The sequence below is a fragment of the Pomacea canaliculata genome, linkage group LG10 (assembly GCF_003073045.1).
Source record: "Pomacea canaliculata isolate SZHN2017 linkage group LG10, ASM307304v1, whole genome shotgun sequence".
Taxonomy (NCBI): Eukaryota; Metazoa; Mollusca; class Gastropoda; order Architaenioglossa; family Ampullariidae; genus Pomacea; species Pomacea canaliculata.
In genome coordinates, this window is record NC_037599.1 from 7,897,517 (window position 1) to 7,917,220 (window position 19,704).

The following is a 19,704-nucleotide window of genomic DNA, read 5'->3' on the forward strand; positions in this document are numbered from 1 at the left end:
GAGTCAAAGAAGACTGTGGACAGGAAGGGAAATCGCAACGAAGCTTCCGGAAATCCAAAGATAAACAAAATCCTCACCCAACCACAGCTTTCGCATCGTCATTTGGTTAGTGTCAGCAACTCGATTTATCTGTCACCATGAGAATTACCCAAGCGAAGACACCTCTCTTGCAGTGCACTTTGAACTGAAAGAATTTATAAAATAAAAACATATATAAGTAAAAATAACTTCAATCAAGCTTAGACTCTGTTCATCTAACAAGGAAGGAAAATACCATGTTGACTTTTTGTTTCAGACCATAACAGAGAACTGATCATTCTATATTCACAAAAAAATAAAGCCTAGGTATCCGCCCGTGTTTACAAAGAAGCTTGTTCACTACTGTTAAATTCGAACTGCGTCTCTATTAAATCTCAGTAAAGCAACTCGTCGACAGAGGTTACAAAGAGCGAGCTCTAAATAGGACCCTCGCTTCGCTGTATCGTAAGAAACCCTCGACAATAATCAAGAATAAAAGGTGCACTCGAGCTTTTACTTGATCGAGCATAAATCTGATTTCGATCAGAACATTTCAAAAGCTCCAAGCCACTGCACGTGTCTCCCGCATCAACACTATCCTCCCTCTGCACCCCATCCCAATCCACCCAGCCTTTCTCTCTTTGACTGCCACGAAGTTGTTCCTGCTGCGCCGATAATTCGGCGGGTGTTAGTCGACCGCGGTGGCACAACGGCAGGCAATTTGCGCACAATTGCGGAAGTCAAAAGATCGCGGGTACCAGTTGAACGGCGCTGCATTCCAGAGCGGTTTGGTCTCCGGGGTGCTCTCCAAGCACTCCTCAGTTATGTGCCAAGTATGTGGCCGCTGGAATCTCCCAATTGCATGCCTGCGCAATCATCGAGAAGAAACATGCGCGACGCTTTTCGATTCTTGCTAGGAGGCCATCTAATTATCGCTCGGACAATTGCAGGGGAGAGACGGCCATGATACCGAAGTAGCAAGGTATTGCGTCAACCGTGCTCACCTCTTCGAAATAGTTGGTGTGTGATAGCAACTGATTTACAGCTTGTTTTCCTAATGAACCAGGATACGTTGTGCGTACCTGGTTTACAGAACTTTCAGCCAGGACAAAACTGATCTTTCCCAGAATTTCAGATTGGGCTAGGCAGTAACATGTAAAAACAGAGGCAGCTAGCAGGTCTTGAAGTACTAACGTGTTGCTAGGGTCAGCCTGACAAAAGTTCTTATCTAAATTACAATGAGACGAACGCCAAAAACCTCTGATATTCTTCCAAAAAAAAAAAAAAAAAACCCAACTTGTTTTGATCAGACGAGTTCAAATGACAGGTCTGGACCAGACGCCAATTCGGTTTTTTTCCCTACAAGAAGAGTAGAATTTACTTAGCGAAGATGGAAACACGGAGAACAATTCGTATCTTATAACCTTTCTATGTAAACGTCCTGTTCCTCAAAACTAAGCAAGACAAAAATCCTGAAATCCTGAAGCCACCTACACACAAATACACTTGTGTTCCTTGTTCTTGCATACCAGAATCGTGGCTCATTTCTCGGAAGCAGGCGTGTATGTAGAAAACGAAAGACCAGCTGATTTTACGTAGCTTTTACGTTTCTTGACGTGAATAACCGTCTACTGGGGTATGAGCCTCGGACTGAGACGTAGTTCCTTTTTTCAGAAGTCAGTAGATAAAAGACAAGTCCACGTCGTCGGTGCTGTCGGTTGGTCGGCCGGTCTATTGACTGCTTGCTTGCTAGTCTGGATTCTTGACTTGACAGACAATAAGTGACACTTGCTGCAAATGATGATTAGTAAGGGTAAAATTAAGTTATTCAAAGAAAACTTCCGGTGACAAGTCCTTCTGAATAGGTATTGCATCCACAAAGAAACAGTGGACCTTAAGGCGAGACCTGGTCTGAGCCTTCTGTAACATATTTGCAACAAGATTAGCAGACGACATTCCCTTAACATCACAAATGATGAAAAAAGGAATACCTACTCGAGCGTCCATATATATATATACAAAACGCAAATGCGTTATCATTCATATCTCTCTGATATCATGGCAAATAAAACTGCGTTTGAAACTCTTTTCTTAATAGATTAATATAAGATTTGTCAGTCTAGTCTTTGTTGATTAACACCCAGACATATTTCAACATTATGATCTGTTATTTTCCAGACAAGCAAGATAGCAATCTTCTTCTGTGGCGCATGCGAGCAGCCAGAGCGTTAGTGTGGTCCATGTCTTGCACTTAGCCACCCCTATTTTGACATGGGTGTCAAATTTAATTCTGTAGGCGTTGACGGGGCCGGGCTGAACCTCCACTCCATGTTGACCCAAAAGACTTCTCCTGTCCCTAAGGTCGCACACCTCGCCCTCGTGCTGATCCGCCTGCTCTCGGCCGGCAGTGTTAGAACGTGTGGCGAGCTGCGGTGAGGTGGATCAAAGTGTGTGTGCCGGGTACAGGACTCGAGTGGCTTTAAGAGTCTTCCGACACTGTCGTCTTTTGGTGGGAGTTGACACAAAGCTTCCGAGAATCTGTGGCAAATTACATCGTAGGTGTTCTGCTTCCCCCCCTTCCTCACCTAAACCTCGAGGGATGTCTTTGATTTAACAGCGGCGGTCGACAAGAAGAAAAAAAAGAACAGGAAATGGTTATTCACCGCTCGCGACGAAGCCTCGACAGAATGTGTAAGGACATGATTTGTGACAGTGCAAACTTAAAGCAACACTTTCCCAAGTTTATTCTGACTGCCTCAAGATGTCTCAAGACCATTTACCGACAAACTCGCCATTCATTCATTGGCACACGCATCTGAATATCTGCGTGCGGTTGTTCAACTGCTGAGGAATTCAGAGTTTCTTTTCTCTCTGTCTCTTTGTCTGTCTTAAAAATCTAATACTTTTTAAAAAAGTTTCATTTACTAAAACTGAAAGCAGAGGACATAAATATGACATTTGTCTTCTTTCAAAGTACCACATACTGAAATCACGAATTCAAAAGTGAAAAAAAGTTTCTAAATATTTTGAATTTCTGTCGACAAACTTGTTTATCTATCAATCTCCCACTACCCACTACACTTTACTAATACAAGAACAAAATGTTTTATTAATCCTTTTCAGAAAATCGGTGTGTTAGCCAGCATTAGCATTAGAATACTTTTAAAGTCCACACAGGATAAAAAGAACATTAAAGAACATCCAGTTCTATTTCTCCATTTGTAATCATTTACATTGACTGTTATAGTCACTCTCACAAATATTTCGAATTTACACTTATTCATTCATACTGTCACTTAAAGTAGAGGAAAAAAAAACACAAAGAAATGATTGCCACATCAATTAAAAATTATACAAAATGAATGTTTTAGAATGGGAGCAATCAGTATGGACGGTTACATTCATGTGCGTATCCTATCTATGAGTTGACTGCATATTTATATCGCAGTAGAGATAATTATAACAGATTCCGTTATTAAATTTCACAGCTTCCATCATTGCCAGTTGCTGGGAGTTGTGGGGTGAAGCAGGAAGGTCAAAGAAACAGAAGCCACAAGGTTGTAGGCGTTCTTCGTTTGCTTTTAGCCACATAGATGCTGGTGTCTTCTTCTATTGCAGATATACTTCTGTCGTAACATTTCTTTTAATAGCTCTAAGATTGCATGTTTATGTGTCCGTAGAGATACTGAAAAAGGGAAAGACAACTGAGACGGCGAAATGAGAATCCAGTTGAAGCCTAACACCGCTTGTCTGACCCCATTTTTCACATTCTTTGTTGGTTTGCACTCTGTGACACTGAGCATTTCTTCGTGAGAAAACATCTTGAGCTTGTAGATTTTTTTTTTTTTTTTATATTCTTAGGTTCCGATAAGGTTTTGAAAAAATGCATTTAACAATAATTACAAGTTAACAACAACAATTCAAGGTTCATAATTGCATTAACTCTCTGGTTAGTCCCTTGTAATGCCCGTAGATATATCCTTTGACGATATGTTGTAGCGAGTGCAAAGAATGAAGAAAAGATACATCTTAATTACCTCTGTACACCGCTTTTATTATGTTATAAAAATATTTATTCATTCTCACATACGTAAGCGAGAGAAAAATTACTAGCAATAGCGAACCATCAACATACAGACTTGTTTTTTCAATGTTTGCATCTCAGTCGAGAAAAACTGTTCTGTTTCCTGGACTTATCAAGATCACAATAATCACCATTCTTCAAACCCGCTAAGCTCCTCACATGCCATAGCTGATGCCAAATGATGAACGGATGTTTCGTTTCATGCCTGTACACCAACAGCTGTAAAAGAAGTTTAGCTAAACAAATAAACGACGGCCCCTTTTCTTTTTGTGATAAAGGACAAATGTCGGCAACTGATTCATGAGCTCTGCTCACATCTCTCTTTACAAAAACACTAAGGCCGACCAGCTTATCACCTTTTGCTGCTTCCATACAGTAAGCCGAGAGTAATCCAAGATAAGTTAAGACGCGGGCCGAGGGTCCAAAGAGTTGGGGTAACTTAAGTTCTCAAAGATATGTTTTGGTGTACAAGAAACGTTGATTAAGCTCAGTTCCAAATTGAGTGCAAAGCTATTTTTAAATGCCCATATTTAGCTTTTAAGAAAAAAATGCTTATTTCAAACATCTGAGCGAAAAACTCTGTTTTCTTACTTGAATTTTGGAAAGAGGTTAGTACTAAACTCTGATCGCAAGGCTCCATTAGCAACATGTTCCCCAGGCTCTCGCACTGGCTGCGGCTCAGTGACATCTTTAGCAAGAAATTAGGTCAGGCTACATGCACTTAAAAAAATAATTTTAATAATCAATTAATGATAACTTTCAGTAATTTAAACTTAATTTCATGTTCGACTTGCCTTTAAGACACTGCATATGCCCTGATTAACCTCTCCATGTCGGCTATCTGCTTCCTCTGAAACTCAGCCGCCAAGTAAAAATACTTAGAAAGGTTTTTTTTGTTTTTTTTGAGTCTCACTGCAGGGATAACAGAAGCATATTCAGCTCAAGACTAACTCCGAAGTTTCTCTTAAAGAATTTAATCGAGCGCTATAGAGAGGGCTTAACATCCTTGCACTGACGAAGGCCAGAAGAGAGCCTTGGATCGGATATCGTACCCTGCTAACTTCTGAACCGTGGCCAAGCCAAGTCTCACCGTACAGATGAAAAGAGCTTGTCTATCTGTGGTCCCTGGCCGCACTTTGTTACCGAGGTGAAAGAGAAAGAATGAAAAGTATCAAATTGGGGGATGGGGGTAAGAGACAGGCAAGCATTGGCTTGTTTGGGGATCGTGCTGTTTAGTGATGAACATCAAGGCCGGTTCTTACGAGCATTCTGACAAGCCTTCTCCTTCATTTTGTTTTCTTAGCAGATAAAACGCGACACTGTTTCCACATCTCCCTCTCTCGCACCTCACCTCTCTTTGTCTGTCTGTCTGTCTGTCTGTCTGTCTGTCTGTCTGTCTGTCTGTCTGTCTGTCTGTCTGTCTGTCACACACACACAAATACATTCACTTTCTCTGTCCCTCAATTCAACAAACTAAAACAATGAATGATTGTAGGAACACGTGGAAGCGTTCGCTGATGATGAGGGAAGAAACAAACACACAAACACATAAACCATCGCAACCTGTAACGCAAAGCTATCATTTCCTGATTATGATATATATATATATCACTCATCTGTTGAAGTCAATCTGTATTTCCAAAAGAAAATTATCTTTCATACTTCAACTATGTGCACGGACGTCCGGAAATAGTTTTTTTGCCCGCACTGGAGACGACTCCAAACACTCGGCGGTCCAAGGTCCCCCACCCATCCGCCGCCTCAGCTACGGTTTCGCAGCCCCATACACTGGTGTGATTATGTTTATCACACTTTAGATCTCATTTTCCGGTTGCATAAACACAGGAAAGTGAATTTCCTCTTTCCATCGATCCTGCAAAACGAACGTAACAGCTTCCGCCTTTGATTACACAATGGTTTTGCCCTTGCATATTGTCGCATTTTCCTGCATTTTTTTTTTTTTTTACATTTTTTTTATTTTGTTCCATCATAGCTCGAAACATTATCGTGTAGAGTACACGATAATCGTTGCATAAGAAATGACATAATAACAAGGAGTATAAAAAAAACTATGGTAAGAAAGGGAAACAGACCATTAGCAAGGTATTCATTCCACATTTCTACTACAAAACAAAAACTTTTTCTCGGAAGACAAATTGTTGCAAGGCCTTTTCGAGAATAAATGGTCAGTCTTTAGACATTTATGTAAATGTGAACACACTGAGCATCTATTCCCCTTTTCCTGGGAGACAGGACTGATCAGGCAGTTGCCCCAAGACGTCCATAAGTAATGGTATGATACTCTGCGCATTGTTCTTAAGGGAAGAAAATGGGAGCATTATCATTTTATGAGCAATATCGGAAACATACATGTGATTTGTCGATAGAAACGTCTCCACGATGAACATAAACATAAAGAAAAGTTTTCCCCTTTTTTTGTGTGTAAAAGATTACTTGTTGGATTTCAAAGACCCTACGAGCTTTGAGTAAAAAACAAACCTGCAAGCGGTGTGCAGATACACATCTGTGTCGTCCTTCTGTGAAGCTGCCCCAGCATCAGGACTCAATGTTGTAGCATACGTGAATGGATGTATATCTATAAAGTTATACATTTTATACCGAATGATAAAGTCGATTGTCTCTATCCATGTGCCATAAATGTTACTTCAGTTGCCGGCCAACCTATGCTTGTGTGTGTGTGTGTTTCTCTTTTAACCCCAAACTACGACAAAGTTCCTCATCGGAAGAAATGGACATGGAGTACTTTAACTCAGTATTGCAGGCAATATTGTCACCATGCTGAAACTACGATGACAAAAGAATGGCAGGCAGTTTTGCATTCTAACTAAAGCAAATATACGAAGAAAAAAGAGTCATCTATTGGCTAGGCCAAACTGAGGCCCAACATGCTTTCACGCTACTACACACGGTAGTGACCATTTTCTGGCACGTCCAGCGGGCTTTTTGCATGTTTTGGATTAGTCAGTGAAAACATATTCCTGGCGCCCACAGCAGTTCGAACAAATTCTGGTGATATTATACTCATTGCTCAGATTTTCTGTACAAGCCGGTGGCCCTATCTTTGCTTTTGAGGTCGCGCCAAATCAGACACGAACGGAGGGGAGACAAGAAGTGTTGACCGAGTGTGTGACGGCCCCTATCATTTCATCGTTTCTGGTTGTCTCTGAAGGCGGAACACTCTCTAGTAATTCTCGGGCTTGTGAAAGGATCAAAAGACTCTGACAACGCCAAAGCCGTTCGAACACAGAAGTTCAGAAATAACAAAAATTAGATATGGAAGCTGCTCAAGAAGCTTGTTAGGAGAAGCAGAGAGCGGAGAGCGCTAGCATCCTGAATCAGAGGCGCGTTGGTTCGACACCCAGGTGATCTTTCCTCAGTCGACCCATGGTATAGGTACCTGACTCCAAACAGTGTTGGGTAAAGGTCAATCAGCTAGAGGAGGTGGGCACCGCCCTTACAAAAAAATGCCCTTTAGGAAAACTGTCAAATGCATAAACATATACTGCTTAAGAACACTTTAAAGTTCAATAATACTGACAAATACCATATTAATGTCACATATTTACACAACTGTATATGAGTGGAATAACTTGTAAATAGTTCAGTATGTTTATTAATTTTGCCCCAGCCCTTTTTTCTGTTAATCCAGCATTTACTCTACAGATGAACATCACGCTCATTACCTAATAATATATATATATAAATAAGTTTTCAAAATCTCCGTCTCCTTACTCGCGTCTTGCATGATGAAAGGGGGCGCTGCTGTTCTGGACTGTATCACTATACAGGCAGGCGCTTGTTTGCAACGATACATGATGTACCTACAGGTGCATTTTTCAGGGGGAAGTGTCAGGAGGTCACCTGCTTTTAAAGTGACAGACGACGGAAAGGGTACGGCTTTCACACGCAAGAGCGACATGTCAGATGTGGGGAGGCCTTGAAATAAATTCTTTTTATTTCCCTTCATCGCCAGCAATCTTACAGCAAATGTTATTTTTTAACAGGCGGAGAATGCGACAAGCACTGTATAAAAATATCCTCAGTATTGCTGCCTCCCATCCTTAAACTCATCTGAGCACATTTGTGTCTGCTAGAAATAAAGGTCTGCCTAAGTGCTAGTCAGGAGGATTGTATCACAGTGATTGTTTTTTAAAACATGGAAACACGATTTTCGCTTACTCAGGACATACATACTAAACAGCCGACAAGCTCATTAAAGTCACTTTGAATCGTTTAAGAAAATACGATGCCAGAGGAAAGAATTGCCGGTGCAAAGTACAAGAGTGAAGAAGCTGACTTGCTATTTTTACTAAAAACTTTATCCTGTTAAGTTGAATTCTTATCTGTTTACATTTGAACCTGTACTGGTTACCCTCATCCCCTCCCCCGCATAACAAGAAGGGTTAAACCAAAGCGGAGACATTTTGATGACATTTAAATGCGTTTTTACAACAGATGAGCATAACTTCTCTCCCCCTCCCGCCAGGCCGTGGCAGTCATTCAGTACAAGGCTGGTCACGAGGTTAATGACCAAGGCGTCATGCAGACACGGATTAACTGTCATGTGAATTAATTAACCCTGTAAGTGTCGCACCTTTATCTCTGCGCATGTCTGTAGGCGCACGAGGACTCCAGTTGACAATAGTGGCAAATGGCAAAAAAAAAACTCCAACCATCAGACAATAACAAGGGTGCAAAACGGGCCCCATGCGTTGCCGAGGTATGTGGTATATAAAGGATTTCTTAAATTGTTCATCCCCCTCCCTCACCCTCACAGTTAGGTGTTTTACCGACATTTAAACCAGTCTAAATATGTTTAGAAACTTCTTTTTTTATTTATTAACTTCTTAAGCCTTTGTCACTACAACATCTGTTGTTGCATTTTGCATGGATAACAATTGCTATCGTTTTGCGTATTTTGCTATTTAGTCACTTCATAAGCACAGCCACACTAATTATCATTCAATCCTCGTTTTGACTTCTTTTGAACGTTGAGTGTTTGACCTCTCTCTTACATCTGATGTTTATCGCACATATGCTTTCGCTTCTATCGTCGATAAAGTTGAAAGGGAAGGAAATGTAACAGAATTTGCATTTCCTCTTTTTCATTCCCCTTCTGATCCCTTTTAATGATGCATATAAATCGAACTGTATTAAATTTATAAGTAGGTAACAAGAGATACACAAGCCTGAACTTAAGCTATCAGGGTTAACAGGAAACAGCATTGCAAGAGTGGGAGTGTGTGAAATATTTTACTACCAGACCTCTTATTCTTGAAACACCTTTATCCACCCTGTTACTCTACCCGAACTCGGTCAATCGGCCAGCCGGAAATAGTGGCTCAAACCTCATATTCAAGGACTCGGGAAGGCCTACTAGAATCGTTTTTACCAGCCGGTACTTTATCGGAGGTGACCCTTTCCAATAACTCTTTACCACCTAAGATAATTGTGGCGGATATCGTGAGGGATTTAGTTCACTTGAAGCGAACACTTTTTCTAGACATAAATAAACTTGAGAGATATAATGGTACAGAAGTGTTCGGTAAATACTGTTTTTATTAAATACATAATCTGAAAGGAGCAGACGCCTTAAAAGTAATGAAACTGGTTTTTACAATCGACAGTGTTGCCTTTTGGTTTTCTCCTCTTTCCAAATGAAAAGAAAAAAAACTAAAATATTTATAAAAATGAATAAATTTAACAATCCATACCTTCTTGTTTGGTTTTTGGATCTTGTGACTGTTTCCTGCTCTGGCTGTCATTTTAAAGCCAAAAACTGTAACTGTTACTACATGTACAGTGGCACCCTTTATAGGGAAATCCCGCTTTGCTGTAGGTTAAACAATTTAACCTCCTCGGTGGTTGTTGAACTGGGGGTTAGTATGCCTGTCGGGGTAACTAAACCAGCTGGTTCCCTACCCAAGTTGGGGCAGTTTTACCCATGGGTAAGTTGCCAATGTCCACGAATATGAGCCCAGGCCTAGTCTGCACTTAGCAAAAGGTTAGGTAAATACTGTACGCAGAGAACAAAAAGGAAAGAAAGAAAGCGAAATTAGGGAAAAGAACTTCGTTTGTTTCTCCTGCTGACATTTTGGTTTGCAGACTACCGGGTTTAGCCCGGTCAAATGTCGCTCCCGTCATGCCCCACGATGACCCCTTCCTCTCCTCCCTCTATTTTCTCGCCCTTCTCCTCGGAAGCAGACAGGCGGGCAGCACTCCCACAGGTTGAGTCAGGAATAAAGAGAGCACGAGGACTAGATAGACAAAAAGATAGACAGACACAAATATTCACATATAAACGCCAAAAGTGTTCTCTTTCATTATCGTTAACCCTTTCCCTAACTCTCGGTATCATCACATAGTCTCGCGTTCACAACCCAGCAACGTCAGTTCACGATTCTCTTTTTCTGTCTCTCTCTCACTAATACAGAATCCTTCACATTTCTTTCATACATCTATTTATTATCCCCACACACATGTTATATGCATGTTAGTGACATCCGCCGCCATCTCTCCCCCCTGCAGTGGCAACCATTTATTATTTGCCTGACCCAAGTTGGTGGAGAAGCTTTGAGAGCGTGAGAACAATCTGCATGGTGCTGACAGCAATCGCTGTTCGTGTTTCGCTGGAAGCTGCGTGATGTTCAATCAACCGGCGACCTCTATCTGCTGTATATTATTGGCGCCAAGCTTGATTGGTCACTCTCAGTGCATCGCGTCAGCGCTCACGTGCGCGTGTGTCAGTTGTCTCGGTATTCCCTACACACCATGGGCACGACCAACGCTCGGCGTGGCTGATGATTCACGGACAAGGACTAATGCAATGACATCTGTGTTACTGAAGAAGAAAAGAAAAAAGGAGAGTAGAAATTTAGTGAAAAATAAAGTAGATATTTTTTAAGCCAAATCTTGTGCGGGCGGTGTCCGTCTCCTACCCTTAACTGCCATACCTTCCCCAGCTAGTTACCCACTCCACAGCGGGGTCAACTGGGGTGTGGACACTAAATACTGCCTTTGGAGTAAGCAAGGGTATCGAACTGGCTAGTGCTGGGGTGTGTGTATTCATCGGATTCGGAGACCGGTGACCTAATCACTAGGCTATCCGTCACTAACTGCCACGCTTGGTTTGCAGGTGACTAAGCGAGGGTTCAGGCGGGGACACGGTGAAAAGTAGAGACCTCTGCAAGAAAAAGAGTTCGCTTAAATTGCGATGAGTGTAACCAAGTTTTTTTTTACTCCTGCTGGTAAAGAATAATAATCAGAAGGGAAGGATCCTGAGGGATTTATGTCACAGAAATGTTTTTGAAACATGCTGGTATCAGGCCCGTGCGAAACGGTGTTGTATTAAAGAGGAGATAACTCCGCTACAAAAACAGTCTGTCGGCAGAGTGTACCCCGGTGCATCGCCTTGTGCCGGAGAGAGAGAAAGCTCAGGCAAATGTGTGGGAAACAAGTGTTTTACTCACTCACTCTTCGAGACTGCCATTAACTAGTCTTTAACTAACCATCAGCAATCAAAGGAAAAACCGCATTCGCTGGGACAATTGTGTTTTTATGGCGGCTGAGCTTTAACGATGAGTGTTGAAGGATTTTTTCGAGACTTCCCTTTCTTCTTGTGTAAATTTAAGTAGGTGTAGAAACAACAGTGTGAGCAGTTGTGGTGTATATGGTTAGTATTTGTCGAATAAATGGTGATCATCATCAAATCAAATTCCTAGTGTAATATCACTTGGCAATAAACGAATTCTTCTTCTTGCTAGTGCCTCCATCATATGTTTTACCTTCATTCAGTTCTTACTTCTCTCTTTGTCCGGCTCTGAGCTGGCACCATGATCTTTTTTACAACCGCCTATTTTGCCTTGTATTACAGGTGTAGCTTACCATTTCATTTAATGAAGGTTAAATTACATTTGAAAGGGATATACTATGCTCTGTTTTTTTTTTAATTTGCTAGAGAAACAAATGACCACAATAGGGCAAATATATGTGTAATAAACAACTTTTTGACCGTGAACCTATGTTATGGTAAATAATATACACATATATTTTGTAAACTCAATTGAACATTTGGCTAGCCGATAATAAACATTAGCCCCATAAATAACAAAGCCTTGTCTGGAACTTTTTAAGTGATATTGTTTGAAGAACTCCTTTGCTGAAATATTTGGGAAATACTAACACTACTTGTCTGCTTGTAGAACACCGACCAACTGAAAGTTCTTTGTTGATTAAGCTTCAGACCTGAGCAACAGGAGGAAATTATGGGCGTCAGGCGTGGAGCAGTTTCCTGTTTTGTCTGAGACACCCAAGGCAGGATGGGCCGAAACATAATCGTCACTGTCGAGGTTGTACACCATCACCAAGATCGGCACGCTTTTTTCTCAACTCCTTGCCACGAGAGCTATGTTCAGAAGGGCGATAGCCTGAACCTTTTCTCACTTACAGAAGCATCCCACTATGACTGGGGAAGATAAGTCAGGCAACAATTTTCGCGCCTGTGTCTTCATTTGCCCAGAACACCCGGTATATGTAAACGGGTGCTGTAGAATAGCTGGTGTTAAGCGCGGTGGATGTCCGAGACATTCTACACCAAGTCGCCTAGTTCAAGGAAGAGGAGGGGGAGATTAAGTCTTGCACGGAATGTGGTATTTTCGGAGTAAACGAAGCAGCACGTGTGCTCAAACACGCAAAAAGTCAAGAAGTAGTTTCTCTGTGTAAAGAGTCTACACAGTGCACAAGGATTCAGCTCGAAGACAAGTTTCTTAGTTTTTGTAATTTCGTCTTTGCAAGTGTCGAGTGTGTGGATTTATTCGTGTGTGCGATTATTTAAGTCTCTCTCTCTCTCCCCTCCTCTCTCTCTCTGTGAGTGTGTTGTTTTGCTTGAAATGTGTGCCTGCGTTTATATTCTGTTCATGGCCTCTTTTTTCGGGGTATCATATTTTTCTATGCAGATAAAAGGCAACCATAAATCATATGGATATGACTGCGGAATTTGGAAACTACCCGTTCCGTATGTCGGGTATACACTAGGCAGAATATTTGATGAAATCCTATACGTGCATAGCATTTGACAAGCGCTTAGTGCTCTTTCGTGTCATCCGACGATTGTCATAGATTTTTTTTCCAACCAGCTACAGCTTCCAAAACGATTTTTGAAGGCGTTTATTTTGAGAAATAAAAACTTTTATTCCCTCAGATTTTTATAAGACTTTTTGAGAAATTTTTGGTATTGTTGAGATTTGGTAATAGTATTTGATACCGAATTCAGACATCAGTTGAAAAATGACCCCACTAGACATTTAATATGTAAGAGCAGTTAGTAAAGGCAACTCGCTGAAAGGTATCGTGTTCATATATATAAAACATATGAATACATAATATATATTATCTATGTAGTTACGGTGATACGATTCCCTGACAACAAATCCAGGCTAGGAGATACAACAAGCCCTCGTCAACCCCCACCCACCTTTCAGTCTGTTTTATTTCTCATTTGCGTGTGCCTGTGTAAAAGAAACCCGCGAGCTCCGGGTAGAATTTAGAAGCCAAGCTCCTTCTTTGTTCTCCCCTTTGGAAGACAGCGTTTTATGACAAAACTGTAACCATAGGGGGCCAGACAGCGCCAGTCTTGTTACACATTCCGCTCCCAGCTTCCCTCGCGTGGAATTCAGAGTTTACGCCCGGTGGGGCGCAGTCGCGTGTGCGCAACACCTAAAAGGGCCGAGAGTTTAAGAGCCGACGGCGAGTGTTTTGTCGGAAGGGGCCACAAAATTAAGTCCCGTGGCGGTGACAGGTGCCAATGAGGTCTTGTTTGCACCTAACGTCAGCGGCGCAGAGGCGGCCCGCGACTGACGGCCGCGACAGATGCTGCACACGGCGTACAGGTTGCCCGTGAAACGTCAGATGACAGGTCAGGTCCCCGTATGAGTCTGCCCACGGCAAATAATTGGTAGAATGCTGCATGTAAACCAGCCAAAGCGTGTTTCCTTGCGGGTACCGCCATGAAGTGAACTACAGGCTTTAACGGATGCGAAGAAAGCCAGCTGTTGGTCTCCACCTTCGCGGCCGTTCCTTGGCTGATGGCCATAAAGTGTGAGAGGATTCAAACCACAAATTCACGTCAATGCTTAATCTTAACGGTTCGTGACTTTGTCACGCCTTGAGACATCTCAGTTCCTAAGGCTTATCCACAATTCCTCAGCTAAATAAAACGTGGACTTTTCTCTTTCCTGTTCAGCTTCCATTTTAATCATGCTTGACTGTGGAATAGTTAAAGACCAGACGCAAGTGACAAGTGGGGCAAACACTTCAATCACCGCAACAGAAATAAAACAGGTTGTAAAAGCTTCCATGACTATCTTGACGCTGTCTACCCTCGACGCCATAGTTGTGGTTCGTTAACATTTGTCTTAGATGTGGAAAGTGGTTTAACAGAAACCGTCAAGGAATGAGCTCGATAGAGATGTACAAATTATGTTAAAAGAAAAATACACGTAAGCATATGAGAAATAAATCACGATTACTTTAAGTATAAAAGACAAGTCAAAGAAACCTGCACAGTGAGAAAACGACAAAAACGTTTTCTAGCTCTCAGAGAAGCAGGTTTCCAATGACCCTAAGCCATGCAAAAAGGTCACGATCACAAGCAGAAGTGTACTAGGTTTGATGAAACAAGCACCTTCAGACAAAAACATTGTCGAACGGCAAAAAGAAATGTGCACAAAGTTATACTGTTTGTCGTTGATGTATTATGCAGCCTACAATACCTACAATATCTAGATTGCACGGCTCAAAGCCACCGCGGAATCTACCTTCAATGACTGGTGTTCAACTGAGCGAGCAGAAAAATGAAATTGGAAAAGAAGAAATGAAAAATGAGGTACATAAAAAAATGAACAGAAAATTTTAAACGTATATTATAACATTATTCGTTATTATACATAAAATGAATTAATATGTCACATATGTGTAATAAACTGTTACAGTTTAACTTTTATCACTAACTCTTTAAAATCACAGGATGGACAGTTACTACTTCCATAATCAATTTATCGTTGTTAAAGGAAAAGGTGTTAGGTCAAAATACAAGAAATGTCATTAACTTGTAGTAGTTATATATATAGTCATTATTTTTTCAAGTATAGTCGTTAGATTTCTTCTAACATTTACAAAGAGCTAGACATCATTGACCGTTTAACAGTCAGTGTGAGAAACGTCTTTCTTTTATCAGTTTTACCTTGACAAAATGACAATACAATGCTTTTGATGTATTCTTATAGCTCAGTGAAAGATAATACGATTTTTTTTTTAATTTAAAAAGGGGACAAATGTACGAGAGACGAAAATGTAAAAGTAACAACTATTGTTTATGTTATTTTTGATATTTCAGTTAAAAACAATGAGCAGATGGTTCAGCTTATGCCTGCACATACATTATTATCGTCAAAATCAGCCAGGAAAAGGTGAGAGGCCACCATCAGGTTGTTATGACGAGACACGTTTGAAGTCGAGACGGTGCTGCTGGGGTGCAGACCGTCGGTCGTAGACTGAGGTAATCTAGACAGACTGTTTACTGGGCACGTGTGTGAGCCCTTAGACAGATGCAGTGAGCACAAACTTGCGGTCTAGACATATGGTTGTAGCACACAACTGGAGTCTAAACAGCTGTAGAGAGCGAGCACATGCACGCTGTCTAGACGGGAGCCAGCCCAGCTTCACGAAGTCGGTCTGCTGCTTGCAGAGAGACAACAAGAGCAAGGGTCACAGAAGCGAAAGGGAGGCAAGCCCTAAAACGTCACTTAGGTAATTGGTATTGTTACCTCAGGAAGGGAACGCTGTGTCCTCGACTACTGGCGGAATCACCGCCTGTCACTCTGTAGACGTTCTCAAAGTGGCTTGGCGTGCAACAAAGACGCCCCTTTCTACGGGATAGTGGCCCTCGGTGAAGTCTCAACTCACAGTGGAGTGGCTAAAGCTGATTTCTGGCACTGAATAATTACAATTATTTTGGAGTTCACGGCGAACAACACAGAAGAAACGAACCTTTTCTAAAGACAGTTCCTAAGACGGAAGTAATCACAGCCGACATCAAGCAGCCCTGAACTGCCAAAGCTAAAGGGGTGGCGCGACAGTCGGAATATACTGAACAAGTTTCCTCTAAGCAATAATCGTCGTAGAAGAATGTTTTGAAGTATTTAACATCGATCCAAACAATAAGTCCCCGCTAGGAATATAGTTTCAAGTCAGGTGTATTTCATCATGTTTCATTTAAAAAGCTCTCGTTTACTTGTGTGAACTTGTGTGGACGAATGTTTGTGTAGAAGGCTGCTTTAAAAATGATTTTATTAAAGATTTAAGTCCAGAGGAAGTAATATAGTGAAGAGTGAGGGATGAAAGGGAGGGGGGATAACCTGATCTATAATATAGTAGACCTTCAACCAACCCAGAACTCTTTGACACGAAAACAGACACTATGCTTGAGACTATAGTACAGTGGGATGAACAGGGAACCAGGGTATAAACTACATTAGCAGAGCACTAATCTCAGGTGATATTAAACTCTCTCACCCTACTTGCCACCCTACTTGCCACCCTACTGGCCCTGTTGTTCAGCGAAGGCTGTCTAGTTTTGAGGTCATCAGGTCAACGTCCTTCCAGCGAGGGACAGTGGAAATAGGTTGGGAGGCCCACACCATAATGTTTGTGTTTATGCTCAACGCACTTGGTTTTTGTTCTAAGCTGCAACAAATGTCAACAGTTCGCTTCCCATCTAGGAATTCTTTCTCGACTGAATTGTTTCTCTTTTCATAGCACTTGGGACTGAGCATAGACATTACCAGACTCTCACGGGTTATGGTCGAGGTTAGCCTGATTTATCACTGACACTTTTCCTTTCTAGCAGCCGCTATTCACTGATACCTGTTGACGACTACTAAAGGGGGCAGGTCACGATATGAATTCTGAGTGACCGTGTTTCACGAACAAACAAACCAACCTCCTCCATTTTGTGCTGAAATGAGGTGCGTGCGACAGACAACGGACTGACGGACGGACGGGTGGACAGGCGTGCACCTTATTGTGCGCATGTCTAAGGCCGCTCTTCGCGTAATGTACAGGTGTTTTCTGTATAGCTGGTGACCAAGAGATGAATGCCAGTCACTACATCATGTAAGCAAGCCACCTTTCTCTCCTTGCCCCTCCTCCTCCGGCAAAAAATAAAAGTCTACATGTGCTTGTGCGTAGTACTGTTGTTAAGTTCCTTTTGTACTGCCTCCGACAACGAGGAATATAAGCGGCGAAAGAAAACTTCTAGAAACAATGCCACCGTACATCAAAACGCCTTTTCCCACTTATTTCTTTTTTTGTTTTATTTATTTTTCTTTCACGCTTTTTCTTTTGTTTTGTTTCTCTGGCGAACACCATGAAAAACACAGAGTGCTTTCCCCAGGAATGCGGAGTTGTGCCGTTTCTGCGATGCCGTACGTGAAGTCGCTGGCCTGTGCCACAGAGCGGCGCTGTAGTCGGTGTCTGCAGTGTTGTCGTCCCCTGGCATCGTCAACCCACAGCTGGCTTTTGTTTTCCTAAACTTTGTATGAAAGTGTCATGCATGGACTGGGAGGTGGTGGTGGGGCCATAAAAAGACCGAAAAAATCGTCCACATAATTTTTTTGTTTGCTACAGGGTCAAACGAACAAAATGGAGTGCAAAAATCCAATGAAATTGGATTATTTAACAACCAAAACTGCTGAAAATCAATGTTTGAAAATAATGATTAAGATTACGGATTGCTTAAATAGTGCAGTCTGAAACACTACTGATATAATAATTACTGATTTTAGTTAATCAACACAGTGTCTATTTTAACACAGCCATTGACTAAAAGTTAACATTCTGTGGCCTCTTCACTGTCACTGACGAATTCTAACCCAATAAAGGAAATAATGTGTTTTTCAATAATTATTTTTTTTAACTTTCAATGGGTGCTTTTGTTTTAATACGGAAAATATTACAAGCGAGTTTGTTTCTGGAAGGTTCCCCTGTATTTAATTGGCTGTTCTTGCTGGACTTGCTACAGTGTTAGATACACTCGCACTTCAACTTATTTTGACAACAACTTGTACAACATTGAAGTCACGTAAATGTCATGTAAACAGTCTCCACAAGCCTCCCACCACACCAAAAAAAAAAAAAAAAAAAAAAAAAGAAGCATGCTGTTAAGATGGCAGCACTTTTAAAGATTGTTTTAATAATATATCCTATAATTTTATAACTGATGGTAGTGGCAGTCTGAGTGAGACACAAATCTGTAATGTAAACGGATATTCTTCTTTTGTGCGTGTTGTTTTGTGTCCAGGTTTGATCTCGTAAATTTTATGGTGTATAGTGTGGTGTGGTGTGGTGTGGTGGGCTTCTTTCGCAACTATTTAGCTGTCATGGCGGTGTATATTTCAATGTGAACGTGAATTAAAAAAACAAAACAAGTAAGGCTTTTTTTAATGGCATTGTGTTGCAGTCAATAAGCAACAGAATAGTTGTTAGCGAGTTAATACATGGTTCTCACAAATGATGATATAAAACTGTTGGGTTAATACTTGTGAGAATAGATTTTCATCCAGTTTCCAAGAGGTCATCATTTTCATGTGTACTCATTTCCTTTGCACTCCAAATTCACTCGTACTCACGTGCGCTCCTCTTTCACATCCGGAAAGGAATCGTTAACAAACAGCAGACGATAGCACTGCAGACCTGCCTGAGAGGTAACTTTACAATGACAGATAGTGGATAACAGACGAGGGCGAAAATCACCTCAAGTGTCTTTGTACAAGAAAGAGGAGTGCGAGGGACTAACAAATAAGAAATTGAAAGGTAAATGCAAAACTCGATAAAAGTGTATAAATAAGCCTTCTAAATCAATAATGAATAGTTCACTGACCTTCTTTGAGCTCCACTTTCTGGCTTCGATTTTGCAAAATAAATTACGGCCCGGACTGTTGATTGTGTACTCTTCACATTTAGCTGCATTTCTCATCCCCCATCCATGCCAGGTGGTTTTAATGGGAAATGTGCTGACTTCAATCTCAGTCCATTTTGGGGCAGACAGATCAGATGAGTAGTAGAGTCAGATGTCACTTTTGCCCACCGAATATGTAGCACACCTCCATCCTTCAGTGGCCTTGATTTATTACCAACGTTCTCTCCCCCTTGACCTGGAAAACAGCCACTGGGAGGAACAGGTGATTTGGGTTCACGTGCCCTATTAGTAGTGCACTAGACATCTGCTGCTGCTGTGCGCCACCTGCGTAAAATAAAGACATCAAACACGGTCATTCCGGAACTTCCAGATCCTTAAACAGTGGCTTGAGCCTCACTCAGGTTATTGCCCTGGTTTTCCCCGCGCACGTCTGACTCGGCTATTTGTAAACAACTCGCCTATTTACTCTATGATCCCTGCACTTGAAATCACCTGGAGGACGCCTTATCCATAAGTCTCTGTAAACTTGCTGTTTCTTCCGTACTCAGCATTTCTTCTAACCGAGCAAGAGTATTCTCCCTTTGGAAACTCGGTTCGTTCACATCCG

The 19,704-nt window shown here is 41.5% G+C and overlaps 1 protein-coding gene across 1 annotated transcript in view; it reads right to left on the reverse strand.

Annotated features, from left to right (window-relative positions):
* LOC112573868 overlaps positions 1 to 19,162 on the reverse strand; it is a 75,766-nt gene extending 56,604 nt beyond the window's left edge. Inside the window, exon 1 of the mRNA XM_025254523.1 lies at positions 19,059 to 19,162. The gene's annotated coding sequence lies outside the window, so the exon portion shown is untranslated. The remainder of the gene's footprint in view (positions 1 to 19,058) is intronic.
* Positions 19,163 to 19,704: the final 542 nt, after the last annotated feature.